At 38.7% G+C, this 10,091-nt stretch overlaps 1 non-coding gene across 1 annotated transcript; it reads right to left on the bottom strand.

Annotated features, from left to right (window-relative positions):
- Nucleotides 1–96: 96 nt before the first annotated feature.
- On the bottom strand, nucleotides 97–203 carry LOC147947640 (small nucleolar RNA R71). Its single transcript, XR_015595631.1, has one exon. It is a non-coding gene; the product is annotated as a small nucleolar RNA R71 (small nucleolar RNA).
- Between the last annotated feature and the right edge of the window lie 9,888 nt (nucleotides 204–10,091).

The following is a 10,091-nucleotide window of genomic DNA, read 5'->3' on the forward strand; positions in this document are numbered from 1 at the left end:
CTATGGGAGAAGACTCTTCCTACTGGAGCAATAACAACATGGGATGCATGCAAGAAAGCTTTTTTGGCCAAGTTCTTCTCCAATGCAAGGACTGATAGGTTGAGGAATGAAATCTCAGGTTTTGCACAGAGAAATAATGAAAGTTTTTGTGAGGCATGGGAGAGATTTAAAGGATTCCAAACTCAGTGTCCCCACCATGGATTCAGCAATGAGTCTTTGCTCAGCACTTTGTACAGAGGAGTTCTACCCAAGATTAGAATGCTACTTGATACAACCTCCAATGGAAACTTTCTCAACAAGAATGTGGAAGAAGGCTGGGAGTTGGTAGAGAATCTTGCTCAACCAGATGGTAATTATAATGAAGATTATGATAGAACCATAAGGATCACCTCCACTGATCAAGAGGACAAATACAAGCAGGATTTAAAGATGGTCAATGAGAAGCTTGACAAGATTCTCCTAAGCCAATCAAAGACCATTCACTTCATTGGTGCAGAAGAAGCTCCAGTCCAAGAAGGAGATAGGGAGTTTGCTGAGTTGTGCTACATGCAAAACCAGGGAGGATTCAAAAGTTACAACCAAGGAGGATTCAAGAATAACAATCTCTCTTATACGAGTAACAATGTGGCTAACCCACAAGATCAATTCTACCCCCCTCAACAGCCTCAACAACCTCAACAGCAACAAAACTATATACCCAAGCAGCAACAACAGGTGTTCCAGCCCCAATTGTGTCCCCCACCAGGGTTTCAGACTAACCAAGGCCAGGAACAAGACTTAAGAGCTATGATGCAACAATTGTTGGTTGGGCAAGCCAATGGAAAGCTTGAGGAGGCTAAGCAATTTGCTGAGTTGAATCAAAGGTTAACATCACAGTATAATGATCTCAATATGAAGTTTGAAGGTCTGAACTCTAAAGTGAAGTATATGGAGAGCAATATAGCATCTACTTCAGCTCCACAACCCACCCAACTCCCTGGAAAAGCTGTTCAAAATCCAAGGGAGTTCACAGCCAAAGCCATTCATGTCTATGAAGAAGAAGTCACTGAGGACAGTGAAGTCCAAGCTGGGGAGGATTCATCATTTGTTGAAGCCCAGAGTGAAGTATTTGTAAAGCAAACTAAATCCGGCAGTGAACTCGACCCACCACTCGAACACACACTCGACCGAGTGGGTGATCGAGTGACGGATCGAGCTGAAGTCTCCGAAGCTGATAAGCCCATTAAGTTCATTCCTCCTCCTTACAAGCCTCCACTACCATTCCCAGGGCGTTTCAAGGCACAAAAGCTTAAGGAACTAAGGGAGATCATTGAGAAAAAAGAAATGATGGCTTTGAAACAAGAGGAAGTGCAAGCTTTGAAGGAAGAAGTTGTGATTGAGAAGAAGGAGGTGATGGACATAAAAGAGGTTATCATTGCTTACCAAGAAGAAGAGAGAGGACCTGCCTTGGAACAATATGATCCATATCCTCTCTATAAGGATTTTTTGCTTGAATTGTCAAAGAAGAGGGCTCATGCTCAGGATGAGAAGGATCTTGAGGACCTTGGAGGGGTTATCATCCCAATTAAACTTGAGGATCCAGGTCCATTCTATCTGCCTTGCTCACTTAGCTATCTTCACTACAACCAGTGTTTATGTGACTTGGGAGCATCTATCAGTGTGATGCTCTACTCTATAGCACAAAAGCTTGGGCACACTGACTTCAAGTCCACCAACCTTCACATATGCCTAGCTGATGGGTCAAACAAGGATGTAGTTGGTAAGCTGGAAAACATTCCAGTTAAGATAGGAAAGGCAAGAATTCATACAGATTTTGTGGTTCTAGAGATGGATAAGGAGCCTGAAGATCCTATCATTCTAGGGAGGCCATTCTTAGCCACTGTTGGAGCTGTTATACATGTTAAGGAAGGTCTTGTGACCTTGAACATTGCTGAGGAGATAACCATGAAGTTTAACATCTATAACCCAACCAACCTACCCACCATTGATGATCAACCTTTCACTATCAAGGACAAAGGAGGTCATGAAGTTTTAAGTGAAGTGGCAACACCAAGGGCTAAGCTCTCTTTACAAGAGGAATCAATGAAAAAGCTCAAAGGTTCAGTTCAAAAGCTGACTGAATTGGTGAAGGATCTCCAAGTCAAGCTAAACAAGAGGACTTTGAGGAAGGCCAGACCAAGGCTCAAAATTAAGAAGAAATATGGTTTGTGTGTTAAGGGTGAAGTGATCAAGAATCAACTTCCCAATGATCAAGAGGTGCCAGGGAGGATTTCATCACCTCCTTGGTATCTAAATCAAGCCTGAAAAGGCATCAAAAGTCAAGCTTAGTGACTCTAAACAAGCTCACTAGGGAGGAAGTCCCTAAAGTATCATTGTACATATGCTTTATTTTCCTTGTAATTTTGATTTGTTTTCTTTTATGTTTGTGTTGGACAGGCTTTTCAAAGAAAGTGTAGATGGGTATGGAGAGATTTGGACTTGGGGAAGTAGGCTCGCAAGCCCACTCGACCAGCCCACGAGAGGTACTCGACCGAGCTGACAAGCAACCAAGGCCCACTCGATTCCCATTTCTCTTTAATGATCGAATGGAGGGAGAAAAAGAAGAAAAATTTTGAAATTTCAAAATTAAGTCAAAGAGCTTGAACACTTGCAGTCGAGTGGCAGCAAAAAAGCAGGTCAAAGATTCCCATTTCAAATTTGAATGGTATGGACGCTCCACCTTTGTCTCCTTGTCCCCTTAGCTTCTTTAAATAGAGCTTGATTCGATCATGTATCTCTCACACTCTCTCATTGCTTAAAACAAGTTCAAATCAAGTTTAAAATCTCTCTCAAAGTTCATCTTTTTGCTCAAGCTTAGCTCCTTTAGTTTTTGGGTCACTAACCTATTAACTTTAAGCTTTGAGTCTATTCATTTCAGTTCTATTCGAAAATGTCTTCAAAAATTACTAGGAAGTCTCAACAAGTGGCTGAAAGCTCCCTGGATCGTCGTGATGCTCGCCTTGTTTCAAGAGGAGAAGCTGGAAGAACCACTCGACCAACCACTCGAGCAGGCACTCGACCGAGTGGTGGTCCGAGTAGGCGGTCGAGTGAGGCACCGAATGTCAGAAACCAGTCAGCTGAGGAGGACCCTGAGCGAACTGAGTGTGAAAAGGAGATGGATTTACCTCTTAGGGAGCACATAAGGAGACACAAGTCTAAGGGGAAGAGGCCAGCAGTTGAACAAGAGGAGGTTGAAAGTGAGAGTGAAGAAGAAGATGAAGAAGAAGAGGGAGAAGATGATGGTGAAGCAGAATCTTGTGGTTTGACTAAGAGGCAGCTTTATGAAGCCTTCTTGAGGATGCAGTTCTTGGGGACTAGATACCCTCACAAGGAAACCATGGAAAAGCTAGGCATTGATAAAGATGTAGAATATCTCTTTGAGAAGTGCAGCCTAACCAAGTTTATGGGGCTTTGCATGGAGGGGTATAAAGAAGAAAGCTGTGAGTTTCTAGCCACAGTCAAGATGCATTGCTATTCAAGGAAGGACAAGGAGTTTGGACCTGGTCATGTTGCTTTCACTATCAAGGGGAAGAAGTATGAGCTTTCATTGAAGAAGATAGCTAACATCTTGGGCTTTGAAGTTGGTAGTGAGAGGAGCATGGAGATACCAAGAGAAGGGCTCTATGCCATTTGGGAGACCATTGGTGACAATGTCACTTATTCATCTTCAAAGACCAAGAGTTCCAAGATAAGGAGCCCAGTCCTAAGGTACTTCCACAAGGCCTTAGCAAACACCTTTTTTGCTAGGAAGGAAACTGGAAACTTGAACGAAGGTGAGCTGAAGATGATTGATGTGGCACTTAATAGCATCATTCTTGAAGCAAGGGATGGAAGCATCATCCTTGGGAGCAAAGAAGGAACTGATCTTGCAATGGTGCTCATTGACCACATGATCTACTTGAGAAGTTGGGTAGGCAAGCTACAAAACAAAGGTTCAAGAGGGGCCCTAACCATTGGAGGCATCATTACTCCAATACTACAAGCTGCTAAGGTCCCACTTAGAGGAGAGAAGGTCTTGCCAAGATGGATAGATGCAAACTACCTCACATCCACTCTCATACTAGCTAAGGAGATGCATCAAGGAAATCACATCTTCAACTTTGAGCTTCCAACAATTGGGAAAAGACAACTTTTCCTACCCAATCAACAGCTCACCACCATACAAGGAGGAGAAAACATTGACTTTTGGCCAGCTGAGGAGCACTTCTTTGATGGGACATCTCAAGTTAGAGTTGATGAAGCTGGAGATGTACAAATGACTTATGGGGAGGAGCAGTTTTACTTTGAGGATTATGAACCTAACCCAAGAGATAGTAGAGGAGTGAGAGAAACTAGTAAGAGGTTGACACTCCTACAAAAGTGGAACAAATGGCATGGGAAGAAATTTGAGAAGCTAAAGAAGAAGGTGGACAATATGGCCAAGTCAAACAAGGGTTTAAAGAAGGAGATTGCTGAGTTGAAGAGTGGGAATTCTTCACCAACACCATCTAGCCATTTGAGGAGGTGTAGCTCAACTAGAGCACTTTCAAGAGCTGAGAACCCTGTGGAACCAGCTAGAGCTTCAATGTATGAGCCAATTCAGAGGAAGAGAAGTGCAAGTAGCCGAGAGCAACCATTTACGAGGCACTCGACCGGTTCACTTGAGCACCCACTCGACCGAGCACCCCAGAGGCACTCGACCGCGTCCCAACCCAGAACTTCTCATGGCTTCCCAGTTCCAGTATCATTTCCAGGCTATCCAAGTTACCCACCCATCCCACCTCAGTACTTCATGGATCCAGCACTCCTGCAGCAGTTCTACCAGCAGCAAGGTCAACATTTTGGGAATCGCAGTCCAACTCGACCCCCCCCCCCCCACACGACCATGCACTCGACCGAGTGCCAGTCGATTCCCATCGTCGAGTTGCCTCAATCTCCCCCTCAAAGTCACCAACCAGACCTCAACTACACTTATGAGAGCATGAATGAGGATGTGGACAGCTTCTTCCAGAATCCATGAGGTACCACTATCACCTTCCTTGTAAATATCATTGCATTTGATGTTGTGTTTTGTTTTTAGTCTTGAATCCTCTAGCAAATTTCTTTCACACAGAAGACTGTGTGATTTAAGTTTGGGGGAGGGTTTGAGATAGCATTTGATGTTGTGTTTTGTTTTCTTATTTCAAATTTTTAGCATCATCATGTTAGTATTTGCATAGCATCTAAGGCATAGAAAACCCCTAAAAATTTGAAATTTTTTGCAAAAATCTTTATAAAAAGAGTGTTCATGTAGTTTGCATTGCATAATAGCATCTTGTTTAGCATGTTTCATATAGGACTGTTAATTATTTGCATTAGGGATCTATGATGAGTTTTGCCTTGTTAGCTTGTTTAATTCACTAAACTAGGATCAATGCCCAAGTTAATAGTACTTTGATGCTAGTTGAGTGGTTAGAAGCATAAGATTAAACCAAGCCTTGAATTCCTGCATTGCATTTGGTCTAAATTGAAGCATGTTGTGATTTGATGCCATTTCCTATTTATATGAACCTAATATTGACTTGTAATTATCAGTTTGTGCATTGCTTTAAACTCATGGATACCATATTCATATTTGGATCATCTTTCTCTTTTTTACCACTCTTGTTGATCCAAGTAGCTGATTGAATCATTAAAATCAGTTTCCAATACCCTTAACCAACCCTTCTTTCAAGCCATGTTTATTCTTGAGTGTGTAAGGCTTATTTTGGGATTGAGCTTGGTAGAAAGTGTTAGGTTTGAACTGACAAGAATAATGTCTTGTGTAGTTTTAGTTTGCATTTTCCAAACTAGATAGGACTAGGTGATTTCATTGTTGGGTTTGGGATTTAGTTGTTTGAAAAAGAAAAAAAAAAGAAAAGAGGAAAAGAGAAAGAAAAGGTTAGAGTCTTTAGGAGGGGAATGTGTTTAAGTAAAATCAAAGTCTAGTGAAAGAATGGGAAGTATGATATTGTTTAATGATGGTTTCAGTCAAAGAAAAGAAAGAAAGAAAAAGAAGAGTATAGCAAAATGCTTTTATGTCTTAAGAATAAGAAAAAAAGAGAACCATAGCAAATAAGTAAGAATCTCCCATTCCACTAGAAATATCAAATAAGAAACATCTCCTAAGGCTTGAAAACAAAAGAAAAAAAGGGCATTTGAGAAGAGAAGAAGATAAAAGGTAGAACTAGGATCATTTGGGCTTAGAATGATAGGATCAAACACTTGGGTTACTTTTGGGTAGACAAGGTTTTGTTCTTGTATGTGTCTAAGTGTTCTTACCTTTAGCATTCTTCTAAAGCTCAATCCATTTTTTTTATGAGAGAACCTTGATATTGATAAGCCCCACTCTAAACAGAGACCATCATTGTCTCTAAACCTTTATTTCCAAGCCAAATGAGTTTAAAACATTGCATAAGATTGATCCATGTTCTTGATTAAATGAATGTTAAAGGAAATGGTTGATTTGAATGCATGTGGACATCTAAAGCTCAAATCAGTAAAGGTTGTGATAGGTTTGTCTAAAGTCTTTAAGTACAGCTCATTCAACTTGCATCATAGTACTAGTAACGTGGACATTGATTCTAGTTGGTTTATTTGCAAGATTTAGGAGCTGAGATCCCACTTTCAACCCTCACCTACCTTCTTATGTCTTGCTTATTTTCTTGAGGGCAAGCAAAGACTAAGTTTGAGGGTGTTGATGTTCATATATTTTATCCTGTTTTCTCTTAATATATTCACATTTTTTGCATCCTTTGCTATCCTTTTTGACCATTATTGCATAGTTTTAGGATTGTTCTTGCATTAGAGTGATTCAAATGTCTTTTCTTGCATAAACAGATGATTTTGGAGCCTAAAGAGCATGGAAGTAATGCTGAGGAGAAGTGAAGCAATCATGAGGAGAAAGCAAAGGAGTTAAGACTGGAGAACCAAGGTCCGGAGTCCCACTCGACTGCCCACTCGACCAGACACTTGACCGTGTGCTGAGAGTGACTCGACCGAGTGGAAGGAGCACAAGAAAACCCAACTCGACCGGTCACTCGACCAAGCACCGGGTCGAGTTGGCCGAGCCGCCTGGCTATTTTGTCTTTTAGCATTTTTAGGGCTTCCTCTCCTTTTTCCTATTTAAGGACCTTGTACCCTGCAGCCACAAGGGGGCAGCTTTTTAGATATTCTCAAACCTAGTATTTTACCCTTTTGGAGATTTATGCTTTTTGCGCTTTTATTTTCTTAGATCTTGTACCTCTTTTGAAGGAGAAAACACAAGATTCTTCATACTTGTTTGTTTCATAACTTTCAAAGTATCAAGAATTCGAGTTTGATTCATTCTCCAATATTGTAGATCACTGTTTTATCTTTCTAATCATGCAAGTTTCGTGTTTTTCTGGGTTTATGAATTTGCTGTTCATCATGTGTGATCGTGAGTAGTTTCCTTAGCCCTTAGGGATGGTTTAGGCTGGATAGATGTTGTGGTTATTTGATTTGGTCAAGCTTGATTGTTGTAGATCTCTTCTAGACTAGATGTTCTTAATGCTGATCCTATAACTGAGAGGGTAGGGTTTGATCTCAAGCTTCTTAGCATCACACCAATGTCTAAGGTGCATAGATAAGGCTAGATCTAGAGATTATCATTAGGCTTGCTAAGAGATTAGAAGTCTTGTTTGATTCTTGACATATTGCTTAATGCTTGCTTGTATAGATTCTTTACTTTGTGAGAACAAGTCTAGAAATATATGAGCTTGATTGTTTTTGCCATGAGAGGGGATTAACATGTTCTTAGAGATTAATGTCTAGAGATTAGCTCATGTTGATTGAGGTTTGTTGATCAAGTTAGATAACCACAATCTAACTTCAGCCCATGAATCCATCCCTAAGACCTTCCTTGTCGATTGATTTCTTAGTCTAAATCCTGTTGTTTGATCGTTATTTGATTTACGTTTGTCTTGCTCTGTTTTGTCTGCATTGCTCTGTTTTACGTTTTTGCCCAGCTCGACCTTGCACTCGATCTACACTCGATCGAGTGCTTGCTCGAGTTCATTCCCAGAACTCTTTACTGCCATAATCATTCTGTTCCATTACATTTAGTATCTTGTCCATTCAGCTTTTACATTCTGCATTTTACATTCTGCAATAGGTTGTTAGTGACAAACACCCTCTATAATTGGCTCAACTTAGACAAGTATTGCACACCCTGATTGCTTGCATTCACTCATTTAGGATTGATACCTCTTATACTACAATTGCATAAGGGGAATTGAAACACCTTGCTTTCACCATTGTTCATCATCATATCATTCATTCACATTCCATTTCACACACACAAGATAGATACTAGTTTCAACATTATAGAAGGGATAACTATAAAAAGAGGAAGAAGCCGAGCTACAAGAAAAATTCTCGCCGCTACCATAGTAGCAGCATGTATAAGAGCCGAAATGGGAGTAGGGCCCTCCATGGCATCAGGTAACCATACATGAAGAGGAAATTGTGCGGATTTAGCAATAGGACCTACAAATAATAGAAATGCACACAATATAAGATCTTCAAATTAATTACTTTAAGTGATAAAAAAATCTTATGTTTGTACAATATAAAAATAAAAAGATACATAAAAATATTTTGAGAATTTTTTATTTCTCTCGAGGAATTAGGAAAATCTAATTTTATTTAAAATATCTAAAGGTTTTGAAGAAATTTTTATTTTTCGAAAAAGCGTTTTGTTGTCATATAAATGAAAAAAAAATGATAAAGAGCATTTCGAATTTTTTCTTTGGGTTAAAGTTTCAACTACTTTAATTTAGTTATATTTTTCATTGTATTCTCGAAAAAATATAAAGGACAAAAGGTTAATTTAAATAATTTTAAATAACTCAGATAAAAAAAAGATCTTAATTGAATTAAAACCCCAATACCTATTTCAAAAAGTTTTAATTGATTTAATCAATTGGAAATTTGAATCAATAGGCTTCTTTATTTAAATTTGAATCTTGACGATTGAATACAAACTTGTTAATATTGTTTTGAACAAGTTGCCGCTATGGTGAAATTGGTAGACATGCTGCTCTTAGGAAGTAGTGCTAGAGCATCTCGGTTCGAGTCCGAGTAGCGGCATAAGATCTTCTAAACGAGATATTATAAGTTTTATAATCAAAATAATACCCGACTTTTTTAGAAAATCGGGTAAAACCTAGTATTAATTTATTAATTTTTAACAAATCTTTTATGATTTTTTCAATTTTAGAGCATATATTAACTCATATATCTTTTTCTGTCGTTTCGATTGTACTGACAATTTATTTTTTAACTTTATTAGTTAATTTAGATGAAATCATAGGATTTTTTGATTCATCAGATGAAGGAATCATAATTACGTTTTTTTGGTATAACAGGATTATTATTCACTCGTTGGAATTATTCAGGACATTTTCCATTAAGTAATTTATATGAATCATTAATTTTTCTTGCGTGGGCTTTTTCAATTATTCATATGGTTTCCTATTTTAATAAAAAACAACAAAATCACTTAAACGCAATAACTGCGCCAAGTGCTTTTTTTATTCAGGGTTTTGCTACTTCTGGTCTTTTAAACAAAATGCCTCAGTCTGCAATATTAGTACCAGCTCTCCAGTCCCAGTGGTTAATGATGCACGTAAGTATGATGATATAGGATATGGCGCCTGTTATGCGGATCATTATTATCAATAGCTCTTCTAGTGATTACATTTCGCAAAGTCGGACCTACTTTTTCTTTTTGGAAAAAGAATATATAAAAAAAATTATTAAATGAATTTTTTTCTTTTGATGTACTTTACTACATAAATGAAAGAAATTCTATTTTACTACAACAAAACATTAATTTTAGTTTTTTAGAAATTATTATAGGTATCAACTGATTCAACAATTAGATTTTTGGAGTTTTCGTATTATTAGTCTTGGATTTATCTTTTTAACCGTCGGCATTCTTTCAGGAGCTGTCTGGGCTAATGAGACATGGGGTTCATATTGGAACTGGGACCCAAACGAAACTTGGGCATTTATTACTTGGACTGTATTCG

This window comes from Camelina sativa, chromosome 3 (genome assembly GCF_030686135.1).
Source record: "Camelina sativa cultivar CO46 ecotype springtype chromosome 3, ASM3068613v1".
NCBI lineage: Eukaryota > Viridiplantae > Streptophyta > Magnoliopsida > Brassicales > Brassicaceae > Camelina > Camelina sativa.